At 47.1% G+C, this 20,129-nt stretch overlaps 1 protein-coding gene across 5 annotated transcripts in view; it reads left to right on the top strand.

Annotated features, from left to right (window-relative positions):
- Positions 1-20,129, top strand: part of TMEM63C (transmembrane protein 63C) — a 129,438-nt gene that overhangs the window by 47,128 nt on the left and 62,181 nt on the right. The window contains exon 1 of one of the 5 annotated variants that reach the window (XM_053889642.1): positions 6,426-6,553. The exons of 1 other annotated variant lie outside the window; for it this stretch is intronic. The gene's annotated coding sequence lies outside the window, so the exon portion shown is untranslated. Of the gene's footprint in view, positions 1-6,425; positions 6,554-11,381; positions 11,755-20,129 lie in introns of those variants that run through there. 3 more of the 5 variants (XM_019427298.2, XM_053889640.1, XM_019427299.2) reach the window with 3 other exon arrangements.

Here is a 20,129-nt window from a genome sequence, read left to right on the forward strand (position 1 = left end):
TCTTGGGGCGCCTGGGTGGCTCAGTTGGCTAAGCCTCTGACTTCAGCTCAGGTCTTCATCTCACAGTTTGTGGGCTCAAGCCCCACATCAGGCCCGGTGCTGACAACTCAGGGCCTGGAGCCTGCTTCAGATTCTGTGTCTCCTTCTCTCTTTGCCCTTCCCCTGCTCATGCTCTGTCTCTCTCTCCCTCAAAAATAAACATTAAAAAAAAATTTTTAATTAAAAATAAAATGGACTCTTAAACAATATTCAATCCAAAGGAAGGCAGGAAAGGAGGAAAAAACCCAAAGAACTCATGGTACGAATAGAAAGAAATAGCAAGATGGTAGACTTAAACCCCACCACGTAAACAATGATATTAAAAGTAAATGGAATGCATGGATGAACTTTGAAAATATTACGCTAAGTAAAAGAAGCCAGTCTTGAAAGACCACGTATTGGATGATTCCATTTATATGAAAGGCAAAGAATAGGCATATCTATGAATACAGAAAGTAGTTTAGTAGTTTCCTAGGGCTGAGGGAGGGATGGTGAGGGGAATGGAAATGACTGCTAGCTGACATGAGATTTCTTTTTGGCATAACAGAAATGTTCTACGATCAGATTGTGGTGATGATTGCACAATTCTGTGAAGATAGTAAAAACCATTGAATTGTACACTTTTTAAAAACTGAAGTGTAATTGATATGTAATGTTACATTCATTTCGGGCACACAACATCTACTGGTTATGCTGTGCTCACTAGTGTAGCAACTGTCTGTCACCACACAACACTATCACAATACCACTGACTACATTCCCAGTGCTGTACCTTTTATCCCTATGACTTATTCATTCCGTAACTGGAAGCTTGGACCTCCCACTCCCTTTCACCCATTCTGCCCATCTCCCCACCTCCCTCCCCTCTGGCAATCATCAGTTTTTTCTGTCTATTTATGGGTCTGTTTCTGCTGTTTGTTTGTTTGTTTATTCATGTTTTATTTTTTAGATTCCACATATAAGTGAAATCATATAGTATTTGTCTTTCCCTGTCTGACTTCTTTTCCTCAGCATAATGCCTCAAGTTTCAACCACATTGTTGCAAATGGCAGGGTTTCCTCATTTTTACATCTAAATAATATTCTATTGTGTGTGTGTATGTGTGTGTATTCCATTGTGTGTATACACATATACACATATATGTGTATATATATACAAATGTGTGTATATATATGTATATACATATATATATGTATATATATTTTCTTTATCCATTCATCTGTCAATGGACACACACTTAGGTTGTTTTCACGTTTTGGCTACTGTAAATAATGATGCTATGAACATGGGGGTGCAGATATCTTTTCAAGTGTTTTCATTTCCTTTGGATATATTCCCAGAAGTGAAATTGCTGGATCATATGGTAGTTCTATTTTTAATTTTTGAGGATCCTTCATACTGTTTCCCATAGCAGCTGTACTAGTTTACAATCCCACCAACAATGCACAAGGATTCCCTTTTCTGTTGGAAGTTTTTTGATTACTGATTCAATCACTTTACTTGTTATTGGCCAATTCATATTTTCTACTTGAGTCAGTTTTGCTAGATTGCGTGTCTAGGAATTTATCCATTTCATCTAAACTACCTAGTTTGTTGGCATATATTTGTTCACAATATTCTCTTATAATCCTTTATCTCTGTAGGGTCAGTAGTAATGTCCCCACAACTTTTTTTTTTAATTTTAGTAATTTGGGTCTTTTCTTTCTGTTCAGGCTAGCTAAAGGTTTGTCAACTTTGTTGATCATTTTCTAGCACTATTTTTTGGTTTTGTTGATTCTCTGTTGTTTTGCTACTGTCTATTTCATTTATCTCCACTCCAACCTTTATTGTTCCCTTCTTTCTACTTTCTTTGAGTTCATTTACTTTTCTATTTCTAGTCTCTTAAGTTGGAAGTATAAGTTATTGGTTAGAGATCTTTGTTCTTTTTTAATGGAGGCACTTACAGGTATAAATTTCCCTTTGAGCATTGCTTTCACCACATCTTAAGATGTAGTAGTTGTATTTTCATTTTTATTCATCTCCAATCATTTTTTAAATTTCCTTTGAGATTTCTTATTTGACCCGTTGTTTATTTAAGGGTGTATTGTTTAATTTCCATGTTTTTGAGTTTTCCAGATTTCTTTGTTATTGATTTGTGTAATTTTATCCCACTGTAATCAGAGAACATATTTTGCATAATTTCATTCTTTTTAAATATTGAGACTTGTTTTGTGGCCTAACTTATGGTCTATACTGGAGAATGTTGCATGTGCACTTGAGCAGTATGTGCATTCTGCTGTTGTTGGGTGGAGTGTTCCATAGTTGTCTCTTAGGTCTAGCTTGCTTATAGCGTTGTTCAAGTCTACTGTATCCTCACTGATCTGCATCTAGTTGCTGTAGCCATTATCAAAATTGGCATTATTGTCAAACTGTTTATTTCCCCCAATCTTGTCAGTTTTTTCTTCATATATTTTGGGGATTCTGTTGCTAGGTGCATATATGTTTACAATTTTTATATCTTCTTGAGAGAGTGACCTTTTTATATATTATTACTGTATATTTATATATATAATTTTTATTTTCATTATTATATAATGTCATTTTTCATCTCTTCTAACAATTTTGTCTTAAAGTCTATTTTTTCTGATATTAGTATAGCCACTCCAGCTCTCTTTGGTTACTGTTTGCATGGAATATCTTTTTTCATCCTTTTAATTTCAACCTCTTTGTGTTTTTGAATCTAAAGTGAGTCTCTTGTGAGCATATACTTGGATATTTCTTTTTATTTTTTTAAACATTTACTTATTTTTGAGAGAGAGAGAGCGTGTGCGTGCACAAGCAGGGGAGGGGCAGAGAGAGAGAGAGAGAAAGGGAGACAAAGGATCTGAAGTGGGCTTGTGCTGACAGCAGAGAGCCTGATGCAGGACTCAAACTCATGAACCAGGAGATCAGGACCTGAGCTGAAGTCGGATGTTTAACTGATTGAGCCACCCAGGTCCCCCAGATATTTCTTTTTAATTCATTCTCCCAGTCTCTGCCTTTTGGTTGGAGAGTTTAATCCACTTACATTTGAAGTAATTACTGATAAGGTAGGACATACTTCCATTAATTTGCTATTTATTTTCTGTATGCCTTATGCTCTTTTTATTTTCTCCATTATCATTTTTGTGTTAGACATTTATTTTCATTTTAATTTCTTTGTCATTTTTATTATCAAATATTTTTGAGTTATTTTCTTAGTGGTTGCTCTGAGGATTAAAATTAGCATCTTAATTTAGAATAATCTAGCTCAGATTAGTTTCAATAGTATGCAAAAAGCTTTGCCCCATATAGCTCTGTACCCACTTTTATGTTGCTATTGTCACAAATTACATCTTTATATATTATGTACCTATTGACATAGATTTCCAATTTTTGTTTTATGTAGTTGTCTTTTAAATCAAATAAGAAAGAAAGGAGCTACATAAACCAATAGCACATTAATACTGACTTTTATATTTACCTGTGCAGTTACATTTACCAGTGTTTTTTATTTCTTCATGTGAAATTGAATTACTATCTACTGTCCTTCCATTTCATCCTGAAGGATTTCCTTTAGCATTTATTAAAGGGCAAGTGTACTAATGGTGAGCTATATCAGTTTTTGTTTATCTGGAAACGTCTTATTTCTCCTTCATTCTCGAAGGATAATTTTGCTGGATAGAGAATCTATTGATTGACAGTTCTTTTCTTTCAGCACTGTAAATGTGTGATCCCACTGCCTTCTGGCCTCCATTGTTTCCAACAGTAAATCAGCTATTAATCTTCTCAAGCCTTCCTTGTACATGATGTGCTGCTTCTCTCTTGTTGTTTTCAAAATTCTTTTGTCTTTCAACAGCTTAATTATAACATGCCTTGGTGTGGATCTCTTTGAGTTCATCCTGTCTGTACTTCATTGAATTTCTTGGATGTGTAGATTGTTTTTCATCAGATTTGAGAAGTATGGGGCCATTATCTCTCCAAATTTTCTTTCTATGCACCCCCCCCCCTTTTCTTCTGGCTCTCCCATCATGCACACCTTAGTATTCTTGATTGTGTACCACAGGCCTTTTAGGGTCTATTCATTTTTCTTTTTCTTTTTTATTTGAGGGAGAGAGAGAGCATGAGCAGGGGAGAGCGGGGAGAGGGAGAGAGAATCTAAAGCAGGCTCCATGCTCAGCACAGAGCCCGATGTGGGGCTTGATCCCATAAACCTGATCATGACCTGAGCCAAAATCAAGGGTCAAATGCTCAACTAACTGAGCCACCCAGGTGCCCCTATTCATTTTTCTTTATTCTACCCAGACTGGATAATCTCAGTTGACCTATCTTTAGATTTGCTGATTCTTTCTTTTATCTGCTCATATCTCCTGTTGAGCCTGTCTAGTAAATTTTTCATTTCAGTTATTGTACTTTTCAACTGCAGAATTTCTATTTGGACTTTAAAAAAATTTTTTTTCTCTTTTTTATAATTTCTATCTCTTTTTTTTGTGACACATCATTCTCATGGCTTCCTTTACTCTTTGAGCATATTTTAATTGGTCAGCTTAAAATCTTTTGAGGGAAGTTCCATGTCTGGGCTTCCTCAGCAACAATTTCTATCAACCATTTCTTTTCTTGTATGTGGGCCATACCTTTTTGTTTCTTTTTTTTTTTAATTTTTTAAATGTTTATTTATTTTTGAGAGACAGAACAGTGGGGGAGGGGTAGAGAGAGAGGGAGACACAGAATCTGAAGCAGGTTCGAGGCTCTGAGTTATCCACACAAAGCCCAACACAGGGCTCCAACCCACAAAACTGTGGGTTCAGATCATGACCTGAGCTTTGGCTCTGGTGCTTAACCAACTGAACCACCCAGGTGCCCCATACCTTTTTGTTTCTTTTCATGCCTCATAATTTTTTTGTTGAAAACTAGACATTTTGAATATTATAATGTGGCACATCTGGGAATTAGAGGCTTTCTCTCTCCAGGGTTGTGTTGTTGCTGGTTGATGTAGAAGTTGTTTGCCTAATGTCTTTTCTGAACTAATTTTGCAAAATCTATATTTTTTGTTTTCCGTGGCCACTGAAGTCTCTATTCCAGTAGCTTTGTGGTAAGCTAGTGATTTGATGGAGGTTTATTTAAACATCTGGAATAACAACAACAACAAGAAAAAACATCTCCCAGTCTTTGGAGATGGACTCTATGTTTGTGTTGGGGCAATCCTTCAAAACTCAGCCAGGCAGTTTACAACTCTGTTTTGCCTTTTATTTTCTGCTTGCACAGAGACACAAGGGCAGCCAACGGTGAGAGTTCAGTGCATACTATACAGTAATAATGAATAAACTACAACTTCATGCTAAAACATGGAGATATGTTAAGAGAAGCCCAGTGTAAAGTATATAGAGACTCTGATTCCATTAATGTTCACTTAAAAAACAGACCAAACCAGGGCACCTGAGTGGCTCAGTTGGCTAAGCTTTGGACCCTTGATTTGGGCTCAGGTCATGATCTCACGGTTTTGTGGGTTGGAGCCCTGTGTCGGGGCTTCGCACTGACAGCTGACAGCACTTCCAGCCCGTTTTGGGATCCTCCTTTGCTCTCTGCCCCTCCCCCGCTTGCACTCTGTTTCTCTCAAAATAAATAAACTTAAAAAAAAAAAAAAGACAGACTAAACCAAACTATATGGATTGGAGATGGCAAAAGTGAAAGAAAAAGAAAACAGGATTGCCATTAAGGTCAGGATAGGGTTGGTTATCTCTGGATGGAGGTCTGATGGAGGCAGAAGGAGCGTGATTGGGAAGCAACACAGAGAAATGTCTTGTGATAATGTCGTATTTCTTGATTTGGGTAGTGGTTACACAATTTTGCTTTACGATTAATCATTATAGTGCTCATTTGTATATTATATATATACGTTTTTGTATGTGTATTATATTTCATGAAGTTAATAAAGGCTACAAAACAACAAAAAAAAGGGCTCATATACTGAAAAAGATGCCAACTCCCAGTGGAATGGATATAACAGAGCTGATTTCAAGAACCTCGAAATGAAGAGGGGATCCTCTCTCTTTAGCCCAGAAAAAATAGGAAAGCCATATTTCCATCCTGCGAGGATCCACCTGGATGGTCTTTAGCCTTAATATCAATATGAAGACTCAAGTATTCTTATTGACCTAATCTTGCAGGGCCTCAGCCAGACTCAAGACAGAATTGAGGTGAATCTGCACAGGCTTCCAACACTCAGATCTGACTGGTCATGCTCAAGCTTATTTCAATTCTAGAGACCCCTCCCTCTCAAATGCCTCCAGAGTTCCAGCACAACAGAGGTGCTTCCTTTGTGACATCATCAACATCTGCCTCCGACCGGGCCGCCAGAAGTTTCTAATATTGGTAATTGGTAGTGGCTGTTGGTGGTGGATGAAAGTGACCTCCCACCCGTCATGAATTTCCCGTCATGAATTTCCCCTCTTCCGGGAGAGAAGTACTAGTAAAAGAGGCTGCTACTAGCTAAGAGCATCTACCTGGTGGGGCGTTGGTGAGTGGGGCTCCAGCCCGAGGCTGAGGGGAGGGGAGGGCAGGGAGGCCAGGCTGTGCCAGCACAGGGGAGGCCTAGATTCTCTGCTATGGAGGGCCAAATTGTTGTTGGGACCTGGCTTCTCTATTCTGGCCCCACCAGCCTGGGGAATGCCAGCTTCCAATGAGGGGTTTTTGCTATGTTTCTGGACTGCAGTCTGAGACCTTATTTTATCTTGAAATCTACAACCTTATGTCTGGATAGATGGAAGACACTGGGAAAATAGTTTTCCCCAGTGCTTCTCTGCCTTCTGCACAGGAAAGCAAATTCCTTTCTCTTCAGAAAAGCAGATTAGAGTGTGTGACAGAAACCCAAGTTCCAAAAATGGACTCACATTCTCGGAGAGCTTTGATTTGGTCCTTGGGGACAGGGGATACCCTAGAGTATCTTGATTGTCACTTACAGTGTGAATAGTGATGTGGTTCTGCCTTAAAATGAGTTTACATTCTGGGTCCTATAGCAAAATCTGTGGAGTCTCGTGCCCATCACCTCTGGACCCGCTGCCCCCCGCCCCTGCTTACTCCCTCATAGTCTTATCTAGCACCCAGCAGTCTTAAACTCACACCAGGCCTGGGGTGATGGGGACTCTAGTGTAGCTTTCCTGCCTTGAAGCCTAAAACCAGTAGAGTCAAACTTATGAAAAACAGGCAGTGAGCACACCTAGATGACTCTTTCCTGGGTCTCCCACCTTTTTCCTGTCATTTCGAGTTTTCCTGAACATCTCATCTGGGCAGTGCAGAAAGGCCATGAACAGTTGTGTAGGTTGTGTAGTTGCGTTTGTTTTTAGCAATTACATTCAATTCTGCCATTGAAGTCCTTGTGCATGTAGGCCTTTATCAGGGGAATGTTTCTGATGCAATGATCTCTAGACAACAGTGGGGAGGTCCCAGAGTCACCATGAGTCCATAACACTCTGGTGAGGGCTATGTGCTTGGACCCCTTCATGAGAATGGTGAAGGACCTCAGGAAATGTCACTGATTAATAATCCAAATCAGTAAGACCTTGCTAAGCTCAGGGATATAAGATAAGATAACACAGACTTCACCCCCATTGCCATTAAGAAGTATTTATTGAGTCAGGGCACTGTGCTAGATACTAGGAATAAAAAGAAAAAAAAGATATAATCTGACCTATAATCTAGTGGGAGAGAATGTAAGTATCAAAAATCAAAATTCCTGCTTTCTGACTCTTAAAGAAAATTATCATTTTAGATGGCTGAATTTTCTGGATGCTGAAGGTTCCAACCATTAAGCATATATTTTATTTTATGTTAATCATTTTTTATTAGAAATACTTTCTAGGGGCACCTGGGTGGCTCAGTTGGTTAAGCATCTGACTTCGGCTCAGATTGTGATCTCATGGTTCATGAGTTTGAGCCCACATCAGGCTCTTTGCTGTCGGTGTGGGGCCCACTTAAGATCCTCTGTCCCCCTCTCTCTGCCCCTCCCCTGCTTTCTCTCTCAAAAATACATAAACATTAAAAATAAAAAGAAATACTTTCTAAATAGACCATTGCTTCCATTTTAAAATAAAATATTTGCTCAGAATTAATCTTCCCTAATGATTCAGCACATTTCCAACACTACCCTATAATACAAGGATGTCCCCAAGCCTCTTGGAGCAACCCTGAACTAAATGACTTTGTTTCACAGTTGTTCTATGTCCTCTTACTCTTGCTTTCACTGTGCTTGCTTTTTTATGAGTCCTTTCTTCTTCCTGCCCCTCCGCTGTGGGCTTGAAAATCAGGAGACTAGGTTTATCAGTTAAGCTATTGGTTCAGCTGTTGTCACAGAGACAACAGTCTCTGTGGTCAGCAGTCCAGGGCTCTTCTCTTCCGGGTCATCATGAAACAGGTTCTTAGTGTCTGATTGACTGACCAACCCTAGGATGTTGCTCTTGTCAGCTTCATCAAAGCTGCCCCCCCCCCCCACCACCTCCATCCCCACGCCCATGGCCCAGTCTACGCAAGGGGAAAGAGGAAGCTGGGAGCAGGCAGCCTCCTTTTAAGAATGTCCAGAAGTGAAACAAAGCACATTCACTCATATCCCATTGGCTAGAACTTAGTCCCATTGCTGCTCCTGGCTGCAAGGGAGGCTGGGATATGTAGTCTCTGGCAGGGGAGCCATGAATGCAAGTTTTAATCTTGAAAGCTCTAGTGCTAAAAGGAAATGGGAAGGAGAGATTATAAGGGGGCCCTTGGCAGTCTCTGCTACACTGGGTCTGTTAAAATTGTGTGTAGAGTAAATGTAGGTGGGCTCTCACTGAAGATACAAGGTGCTCTTCCGCACAGAGAGCACCCAATGTTGACAGTTTGATGGTTCCAACCCCAACTGTTTGGGTTGCTCAGAGGCCCTTGGTTTCTTTGCTGTTGTTCTGGATTATGTCCCCAGACAAGATCCTGGAGGTTAACAAAGTAATCATAAAGACAATAGCATAACAGTTATTGTCTTTCAGGGAGCACCTACCTCAATCCACATGAGAGCATGAAAAATGTTCTCAGCATCCACGGTTTGGAAACACCTCTCCTTCAAACGCCTCCCAAATCCACAAAGTCTCAGCTATTCATTCTTATCCACCTTTACTGAGTACCTTCTACTGGCTTGACACTCATCTAGGAGGTTGGTGTTCAATTGGTTAGGACATTGGGGTCATCTCTTTGATTGTGTCACACACAGGCCATATGGCATTTTCCTGGGTCCTCCTTCCTCCTCTTTGTGGGTATATCTGTGATGCCTTCCAGGTCTTGGGTCTTATCAGTCTTATCCCTTGCTTCTGCTCAAAAACTTTCCATAGCTCCCTTTGGCCTAAGTAAAGTCCAAACTTCTGTGCCTTGTCTTGGAGGTCTTTGAAGACCTGCTTCCAGCCTTCCATTCTGGCCTCAGCTCCCACCAGAGGGCATGTCCAGGGTCAAGCTCATCTAGGGAGGCTGGTTGCACCGATTCTGTGTGGGTAGCACCTTGGTGAAGGGGTTGGAGAGCTGAAACAGCTCTTGGTCTGGGCTAGAATACCCACAACTCCGTTTCCTCACAGGACACTTGGTCCAGGATGTCTGGGAATTTCAGTGTAGGCTCTTCCCTTCTTTTCATCTGGGTCTTTCTGACACTGACTCAGGTCTTCTGTATGTGAAAAACTGAGTTAAGCACCTTCCAGGCACTTTATACTCCTAGCCACTCTATGGGAGTAGGTACTATTATGGGGCTCCTTTGATTTGTGTCCGGGCACCTCTCTGACAGATGGGGAAGTTAATCTCAGCGTGGTTAAGTGACTTACACAAGGTCACAGAGAGAGTAAGAGACAAAGCTCAGCTCTGAACTAAGGTTCAATTGGGTCTGAAAACCATGTTTTTTCCCACTTAACACAGGACCTTTCTAAAGGAACAGCTATTAGCCTCATTACACAAGATGCTTAGTCCTTCCACCCTGGGGTCAAGACACTAGTTCTGTGATGAGGAAGCAGAGAAAAGAGAGGGCAGGCTTTTCTCTCTGCACCAGCACCATAACAATGGCAACAACTACTACTCTTCACTGAGCACCTGTTTTGTACACAATATCTCATGTCGTCCGCACAACCAGCCTTTAAGGTTATTATTATTTCCCTCATTTTATATGTGTAGACAGTGATGCTCAGAGAGGTTAAGCCCCATATTTAGATTCAAATCCAGGAATCTAGGCCTCTTCAACACTGCTCTTGGATTTATCGGGGTTATCTTTGTTCCCACCAGCCCTTATCCTAGGAGTGGTACCAGAAGTGTTAGGGCCAGAGAGGCCTTAGACTCCCGCTAGCCCAGCCCTCTCAGGATTACAGATGAGAGGGGAAAACAAAGTCAGAGGGACTGAGTGAGCTACCCAAGGTCACACAGCACACTAACCGCTGAGCCTAGGCCTGGACCCTAGCCCCTGATGCCCTGTTGACACTGCACAGTAGACGTCCCAAAGCCTTCCTGTCCCATAAATGAAAAACAGATGAATGAGTGAGTGAAGAAATGGATAGATGTTGAGAGAATCTGTCTAGTGGCTCACTTTGGATTTTCACAGGGTGGCTGGGTAAGAAGAAGCAAGTTGTGAGGTGGGGAGTAGGTGCGTGGCTGGGAAGGACATAACCAAGGTGCACCAGTCTGGGAGGGGGCCATTGTGCAGCGTGTTAGGGGTAACCAGTCCATGGAAGCACAGCTACCCTCCCTCCAGCATCCCTCCAGCCTTGTACTCAACTGCTTCCTCTATGGCCTTCTCCGCCTGTTGCCAACAAGTCCTACCAAGCAATATCTTAGTGTCATAAAACTGGGGAGAGTCCCTTTCAGAGACTGTTCCGCAGCCCTCCTCACCCATTAGCTATTGCACTGAAAGCACCCATAACGGATGATGTCTATTAAGTTAATGTGCCTGAGCCCCTGCCTGGGCAAGTGAGGGCCGCGTTCACTATTACCCCTCACTCTGTATACCGATCTTTAGGGATTCAAACACTGGTATCTGCCTCCAGGCCCCCTAAGCAGTTGTCTCCAGCAGAGTAGCCAGGACTTGAATGAAACTGGAGACATGCAGGACTGTGGCTCGAACACACTGGAAATGACCCAGCACATTCCTTTTGGGTCTCCTAGGCAGGGCTGTGGCCAATTTGTAGACCTCTCCTTTGCTGGGGAAGGAGGCAGAACTGGGTACCAGGCACTGGGCGCCAGGAGCTGGTCCCTGGGCGGGGCAGAACCCTGCTACCTTTGTGTGGCTGTGCATCTTTTCTGGCTTTGGCTGGCATCCGTGGGGAGGGGAACAAGCCTCGGAGGAGAGCCTGGAGTGGCGGTGAAGCTGTAGGGTGGGCCGAGAGCAGCGAGACGGCTGCCGGCTGCCGAGGCCCAGGGCAACAGAGGGTGCTGGAGCCATTGCAGCAAGGGACCAGCAGCCTTGTGCGTTTGCAATGGTAATTTGCAGATGGTTCCTGGTAGCTACAGGGTCTCTGAGGCGGAGCCTGGAGCTTCGTATAAGATAATCCAGCCTGGGTTCCCCCGTGGGTCAGAGCAGTCTTGGGGCGGAGCCAAGGTTGGCTCCTGCCGGGGAGGAGCCGGGATGCCGCTCCCGCGGTGATGCAGAGGGGAATTTGCTGACAGTCCCTTGCCAGGTGGGGCTGGCTTCACCAGGCCCGCGACGAGGACCGGCTGGCTGTCTCCTCCCAGGTAAGGAGCGTGTTGCCTGTCACCGTGTCCCGGCGGCCGGTGCACCCTGCCTGGGGCTGGGTCGTGACGCCCAGGGCGCAGATGCGGTGAGCACGCGGGTGGTACGAGCCAGGAGTGCTCCGACCGGGAGAAGGGGCGCAGAATCCGGGTCCTGGACAGGGGAGGGGGTGGGGAGGGACTGCTTGCCCTCAGCTTTCCGGGACCTCGGACTGGGAGGGGTGGGGGTGGGGGAGACTGCGCCACACACCCTTGCCATGCAGGCTGTCTGCCGGCCTGGACCCAGGGAAAGGTGGAATGAGCCGCGTATCCGGGAGGGCCGTGGCTTGGTCGACCATCTTCACTGGGTTGGGGGGAGGGTGGGGCAGGAGGCACCCCCCCCCTCCCCCGCCGCCGCCGCCGCCGCCGCCGCCGCCGCCTGCATTACGGCCAGGTGGGGTTGCCTCTCTGGATCACCCCCACCCAGGGATTCCCCGGGGCTGTGCCGCCCACTGGCTGGGCTGGGAGCGGTGTGCTCTTCCCCCGCAGTCTACTTCACCGTTATGAGTTATGACAGCGTCACTGCTGCGCGGCCTGGTGGAGGTCTCATTCAGTGCTGGTGGGCTGGGCTCCTGGGCCCGGGGATAGAGGGTGCCACCTTATATTCTTCCAAGGAAAGGTTCTTGCCTCCATCCTTATCTTGGCCTGGAGAGAGGAGCTTCGGATTTGGACGATGGACCTGGGGAAACTGAGGCCTGGGGTGCTGTGGCTTCACCAAGGTCACTTAGCAGGTCCTACAGCTGGCCTGCCAGGCACTGCCTTGATCTGATGTCCTCTGGAGGGGCAGGGGCCAGTCTTGCTCTCTAGTTCTCTGGTCCAATTTGGGGAGCACCGCCCCACCCCAGCGCCCCCCTTGCCCCATCCCTGAGAATGGAGGAGGTTGCAACTTCTGTATGGGGCTTGGGGTGTTCTGGGTGTGAACAGCGCAGGGATAAGAATTGTCCGGGGACGGGAGAAAATTACTCCCAAAAAAAACGTTCATCTGAGCAGATCGAACTGTTGGTCTCTACTATCCTCGTGGGTTCAGGGAGAGGAGAGTTGGCTTCTGGGAGAGGAAGGCCCGAGGAGGCAACCCAGTTCCGGCTTTAGTCTCTGTACCAGCCTTGATGAAAACCTGCACGTTCCCAGGCCACAGTGGGAAGGACAGGGGATGAAGAGATGGACTTTTTCTCCTTTGATGGCCTGTGTCTCACTGGAGAAGAGGCCAGGGAACCATGTTGGTAAGATGGCCTTCTCCCTACACCGCCCTCTGTGGTGTAGCATCCCAACCTTGGCCTCTCCCCAGCTCCTGTCCCCGGGAGAAATGGATGGGCTGCTGTTGGATCTGTGGCTCTTGGAGGTGAGCTTTTCCTGAATTCACCTTGTCTTCCTTCCGCCTGAGGCAGATGACTTTCTCTGGGGGAAAACTGAGGTAGGGGGAGAGCTGTGTTTTATTTCAGAGCTGGAGCCAGCCAGCGCCATGGTGCAGGTGAGGAAACCGAGGCACAGAGGGTGCAGCGAGTTGCTCCAGGTCTCTCACCTACACGCAGGTCTCTTACTCCCTGGCCCACCCCGGGGCTGTGGATGAGGCCCCTTGCTCTCTCCTCTGGTCCCCCAGCCCCCAGCCCTGGTAGGGTGAGGCTGTGAGTACCTCCTAAGGGGTGAAGGGGGGTGTCAGGGAGAGGGGACAGCTTCAGCACTTTCTCCTTTACGAGATGTTTTCAAGTTACTTGGAAAAGAAGCAGCTAGAAGAGCCAAAGTCACTTGGTTGCCTTCCCATCCTGTGCCCCCACAGGAAAGACACCATTTCTCTGGGCCTCTGGAGCCAAGTGCAGCTATCCCGCCTGCCCTGGTACCAGCAGCCGTGGTCGCCCCCGGGAGATGACCCGTGGGGCCAGTGCCTTCAGTTACTTCTCATCACAGGAAGGGAGTTTCTGCTCAACCCAGCCTTATTCTGAGTGAAAGGGAGTTACCTTGTGCCTAGCTCATGAGTTGCTGCTCTTCGGATACACTATCTGAGCACAGGACCCCTGAAGCTGGCCCCTGGTGATTCTGCCTTGGGCTACCTGATGATGAATCGCCAGCAATCCCTGGGACGACCTGTGGGAAGCGATGATGTTCCCAGTAAACCGAATCAGAACTAGCTGTCCATGGGGTGATGGTACAATACCAGAGAGAGAAGAGGACCCGCCATGCATCTGGATGCTCCGAGGGTCCTTTCCAGCCCTTTACCAGGAGGAAGGCCACTGCTCCATAGTCCTGGGAAGCTGGTGGTTTGTCCTTCCTGGTTAGCAGGGGCAGGCTGCAGAGAGGTTCCTGGCTCGTGGCAGAAGAACCACCAGCAGAGGAGCATGGCACCTGGTTCTGGACCAGAGTCCCTGTTGGCTGGCGCTCTGCCCTTGGTTTTCCTACCTGACAACTGGGCATGAAAACACCTTCCCCAGTTGGGTGGGAGGGCTCTGGAAACATGTCAAGCATTTATTACAGATGGGCGGTGTTATTCCTGGAGTCTGTGGTGTAGATTGGAGCTATCTGTTTCCAGCCCCTGTGGGGAAAACGTGGCTGTTTCCTCTGTGGAGGGCGCCCTCTCCCCCGTGGCCAGTCGAAGCCACCCTTCTAAGGCCTGGAAGGCAGGCCATCCCTCCCCAACGTACCTCAAGTTGTGTTTTGGCCCTTGGAGGCTCCATTCCCCTTCCTCGACTGCCTGTGCTATTTAACAGGATTCCCACGCACTAAAATGCTGGTGACTGGTGGCACAGTGGACCTTGCTGCCGGCCGGTATCTTCCCCACTGACTCTCACATCCCAGAGACTCTCAGCTCTGCTTCCTCCTGGGAAGCAGCTGGTGGAAGAACTGTGGAGATAATAGGCATAAGAGCTCTTTGCACACAGCGTCCAGGGTGCGAGAGTCCACGGGGGGCCTTCAGGGCCTTGGGCAGGCTCGCTCTGGGACCCGCCGTAATGAAAGCACTCTGAGGAAGTGAGATCAGCAGCTTTTAGTGCACTGTGTTGCCTGTGGCAGGGGCCCGTGTCCTCTCCTCCCCTCTCTCCTGGGAGAGACTGGTTTTCCTGGCTTACTCACATGCCAGCACGGGTGGTGTGGACCGGACTCCTTGTTCTTGCCATGAGTTGGCGGGTGGAACTGGTGCAAAATAGGGTCCCAGGGGGAGCTGAGATGAGAACCCGGACAGCTCATGAGGTACCGTGTGTGTCCTTGTTCTAGATCTGTCTAGACGGCCATGGGCAAACCAAGGGTGGCCCTTCAGAAGAGCACCCGTTGGCCAGAGCTCTGTGTCCCGTGTTTCTAGGGAACGGAATGCAACCGAGCCTCCATGTTCCTTCCCAGCACCCTGTGGCTGGTACTGAAGCATGCAGAGGCAGGGTTGGGCGGGGGTGGAGGGGATGCCCACTTTCACCTCCTGCCTGCTCCTGGTGATTCGTCATGTTCCGAAAGGGAACTGAAGCCTGGACCCGCTTGCAAAACCAGGATCCAAGTGTCCTGGGATCCCACTGTCTGCTTTTCCCACCCTTTCACTCTGCTGTCTTGCATGAACACCCTCAAGACGGGGTCGGAAGAGCTGGGCTGGGGGTGGCTGAGGTAGGGCATGGCCCTGTGCCTGCAGACCCCTGTTCATGCCAAGCCAGGGCTCTGGCATCCAGAGGACCAGGGGCAGAGGGGCCAGGCCAGCCTCCAGTGGGAAGCCAGACGAGTGCTCCCTTCACCGAATGGCCTCGGCAAGGAAGGCGGCCCTGGAGACAGGAGGCCGCTCTGCACTCTGGCTGAGTCTCCTTAGATTGTGCCCGCCAGAGGGATGCTGGCCTCAGGCCATGAGATCCTGTCAAAAGAGAAAGGCATCCTGAGGTCTTTGGAGATACAGATGAGCAAGATGGCTGGTTGGCAGGGGTATGGCTGTTGGTTGCTTTTTGATGTGGAGGTCTCATCACCTCAGGCGTCTGAGTGGCGATGATTTGACAATAGGCTGGAAATGCTTCAGAGGTCAGCTGAGCCCCATGGGGAAACCGGCTGCTTTGTCGGGGGGGGGGCATGGGAGCATGAGAACAAGGCACACAGAGACATCTTGTCCAGGGGGCACTTGGGAGCTGAGTTTCCACCTGCTTCATTATCTGCTCGCTTCACCTCTGTGTTCACAGCGAAGTGAAATAGTCCCTACTGCAAAGGGCCAGCTGGAGGATGAATGGCCATAAGGAGAAAGGTGCACGTGCCTGCACGTGCCTAGTGACCAGGAGCCCCCTTCTTCCCGTGTACTCCCCCTTTACTTGCTCAGTGGTGGGTTGCCCAGGGACTCTGGGCTGTCTGGCCACGCTTTGGTGACAGTGCTGATCAACAGTGTTGACTGCCTCTGGCACTGTTTGAACTGAGATGTCCCCTCCAAAAGAGCTGGCAGATGGGGAGGTCTTCTCAGAAGCAGAGGGTGTGTGTGGGGTGTGGAGGGCAGGCGTGGGGGAATGTCTGTCCTTCGGTACCGCAGACAAGCTGTTGTTGGGCCCAGGATCCCTTCTGAGCTGGGACCTCGTGTGCGCAGGCCTGCAAAAAGGCCAGGCTTTGCGGAGAGCTTCTCAGGCAACGGAGCAACAGCCTGAACCACATCCCCGCTCTGAGGTCCTGGTGCCACTCAGTGACCTCACATTCCTCATTACTCCTTTTAATCCTCTGCACGCCCCGGGGGAGGGGCAGAGCAGGTGTGAGGAGCCCACTTGATAGATGAGAACACTGAGGCTCAGAGAGGTTTTAATGGCCACAATTGCACACACCCACACGTAGGCACAAAAGCGCCGAACCCAAAGTGGCTCCAGGCCAGTCTGACTCCAGCAGAGTGTCCCTTCTCCCCAGAGCACAGCCGGCACATCCTCCGGTCACCTGCTATTTGCTGCTGCTCATGGTTTTGCTGAAGTAGCTTAAGACAAAAGGACTTGGAAGTGAAGGTCGTGCGTTTCTCCCCTTCCCCTCCACTCCGGGCAGGGTGCCCAGAGCTGGGCTCTGCTGAAGGACAGCAGGGGAAATGGAAGAACGGGAGGCCCTCTCCACCCTCCCCTCATGCCCCAGGACACACAGTGGGCTTGGTCAGAGGGGCTGAGTGAGGCAGGGAGAGCAGATTCGGTTTCCTATCTTCCTGGAGGCTCTCCCCAGCCCCCTGGCCTGGGGAACCGGTATGGACCAGCCCGGATGGAGGGGACAGGAAGCCATGGCCTGGGCTCCCAGAGCTGCAGAGTGGAGGAGGCGGAGGGGCCCAAGTCCCAGTGCTGTCCTGTGGGTCTGGGGAGGAAGTCCAGGTCTGGTGGCCTGATCTGTCCCCAGAGACAGAGGAGGGAGAGAGGTTGGGTGGAGCAAGCCTATTCCATGGCCTGGGTATCACAGCTATATGCCTGCTTATCAGGGGAATCATCTTGAGCCCAGCTCTGACCTAGTCACTTTTTTTTTTTTTATGTTTATTTATTTTGAGATTGAGAGAGAGAGAGTGTGTATGTGCTGAAGGAACAGAGAGGGAGGGAGAAAGAGAATCACAAGCAGGCTCAGCGCGGAGTGGATGCCGGCTCGAACTCACAAACTGTGAGATCATGACCTAGGATGAAATCGAGAGTCAGACACTTGACCGATTGAACCCAAGCGCCCCTGACCTAGTCACTTCTTACTGGCTCCCAGGAGCCTGCCATTGAAGATTGAGCTTGGATTAAACCCAAATTACCTTTCTCTGCCTGCCTTCCTGCTTCCTTCCCCCTTCCCACACACTCTGCTCTGGCTCAGAGTCTCTTCCTGCGCGGGGTAGGGGATGGCTCCGATCACCTTGAAGATTACCAAATACACACACTTGGCTTTGTACCCCTCCTCCCCACTCCCGCTCACCCAGCTCAGCTAAGAACCACCCACCCTGGCAAATCAAAGCTTCCACCCACCCCCTCCTCCCAGCCCAGTCCTTGGCCTCATCCCCATCCTCATCTGGTCAGGCCCCCCCTCATCTGGTCAGGCCCTCATCTGGTCAGACTTTGAAGTCCAGCTCGAATGCCACTGCCTCCATGAAGCCTTCACTGGATCCCAGCCAGGGCCAGTCTCATGGCCTTTAATGCACTTGTCCCATTAGAGTCCGTCTCTTGTGCTAGACAGTGAGCTCACGCTTTCATTTGTCAAGCATTCACTGAGTGCCAGCCAGGCACACACATGCCCTCCGGTAACTCGTGGGGAGGGGGCAGGTAGGCAAGTCAACCGATAATGATGACAGCTGCAGAAATGCTGTAATAATGGCAGGACAAGGCACCAGGGGACATTTCGGCAATGGCATTTAAAGCTGAAAATGTACACACTTGATGGCCAACAGTTTTGCATCTAGGTGTATAATTACCTAGAGAAATTCACATGTATGAGTGAGGAGACAGTCCCAAGGACATCTAGGGCAGCAATGTTGGAAACACAAAAGAGGTCTCCACCTCAGTATTTTCAATAATGGAGTAGACAACTAAAACTGTGATGTTAGGCAGCAGTTAAAATATATGTAATTGGGGACTTCTTTGTTTTGTAACTTATACCACAATAAATACACACAACTATCTGTGTTAACACAAGTACATCTGAAACAATATTGCAATAAATAAGAAACTGCAGAATAATGCCGTTCATGAACATTTAATTTTAATGGAAATAACACTATTTATGATTTATGGATACAAACATGTTGCAATATTCACACTTGTGGTCTTTGGCAAGGGAAAGAAGGAACTGGTGCTGGCGGGTAGAAGGAAGGACTTTTAATTCGTCAGTAATGCTGCTTTGAACAAACAAGATCTGAAGCAAAAATGATAGAATGTTACCATTGGTTAATTCCATTGGTTTTATTCTTTTAACTTTCTGTGTTTAAAATTTTTCAAAATTAGGGATGCCTGGCTGGCTTAGCAGGAGGAAAGTGTGACTCTTGATCTCAGGGTTGTGAGTCTGAGCCCCACCTTGGGTGCAGAGATTAATTTTAAAAAAATAAAGTCTTTTAAAAAAATGTCAAAAATTAAAAAAAAAAAAAAAGTAATCTTGAATGTCAGAGGAAAGGCATCAGCTTTTCCCAGGGAAGCCAGGAAAGGTTCCAAGAGGAGGTGACAGCTGGGCATTGAAGGCAGGGTGGGGGTTGTCAGGTTCTACCAGGTATGGGGACTTGTGACAAGGAGATGCAGAGTGTTCAAGGACAGGGTATGTGTGCATGGGCTGTCTGTACTTTTTAAATGTTTATTTATTTAAGGAGAGAGAGAGAGAGAGAGCACGGGGGAGGGGCAGAGAGAGAAAGAGAAAGAGAGAATCCCAAGCAGAATCCTTGCTGTCAGGGCAGTTCATGACCTGAGCCAAAATCAAGAGTCGGATATTCAACCGACTGAGCCACCCAGGCGCCCCTCTCTGCACTTTTTAATACTTTTTTTTTAAGTTTATTTATTTATTTTTGAGAGAGACAGAGAGAGATAGCACAAGCAGGAGAGGGGGGCAGAGGATGTGAAATGGGCTCCATGCTGACAGCAGAGAGTCCGATGTTGGGCTCAAACTCATGAACTGGGAGATCATGACCTGAGTCAAAGTCAGGTGCTTAACCAACTGAGCCACTCTCTGTAATTTTTTAAAAATTTTATTTATTTTTTAATTTACATCCAAGTTGGTTAGCATATAGTGCAGCAATGATTTCAGGAGTAGATTCCTTAATTCGCCTTACCCATTTAGGCCATCCCCCCTCCCACAACCCCTCCAGCAATCCTCAGTTTGTTCTGTATATTTAAGAGTCTCTTATGTTTTGTCCCCCTCTCTGTTTTTATATTATTTTTGCTTCCCTTCCTTTATGTTCATCTGTTTTGTATCTTAAATTCCTCATACGAGTGAAGTCATAACGATATTTGTCTTTCTCTAATTTCTCTGTCTTTCTCTAATTATGCTTAGCATAATACCCTCTAGTTCCATCCACGTAGTTGCAAATGGCAAGATTTCATTCTTTTTGATTGTTGAGTAATACTCCATTGTATATATATACCACATCTTCTTTATCCATTCATCCATTGATGGACATTTGGGCTCCTTCCATACTTTGGCCATTGTCAATAGGTACTGCTATAAACATTGGGGTGCATGTGCCCCTTCAAAACAGCATGCCTGTATCCCTTGGGTAAATACCTAATAGTACAATTGCTGGGCATAGGGTAGTGCTATATTTAATTTTTTGAGGAACCTCCATACTGTTTTCCAGAGTGGCTACACCAGCTTGCATTCCCACCAGCAGTGCAAAAGAGTTCCTCTTTCTCTGCATCCTCGCTAACATCTGTTGTTGTCTGAATTGTTAATGTTAGCCATTCTGACAGGCGTGAGGTGGTATCTCATTGTGGTTT

Source organism: Panthera pardus, unplaced genomic scaffold (genome assembly GCF_024362965.1).
Source record: "Panthera pardus isolate Hobbes unplaced genomic scaffold, ASM2436296v1 HiC_scaffold_24, whole genome shotgun sequence".
NCBI lineage: Eukaryota > Metazoa > Chordata > Mammalia > Carnivora > Felidae > Panthera > Panthera pardus.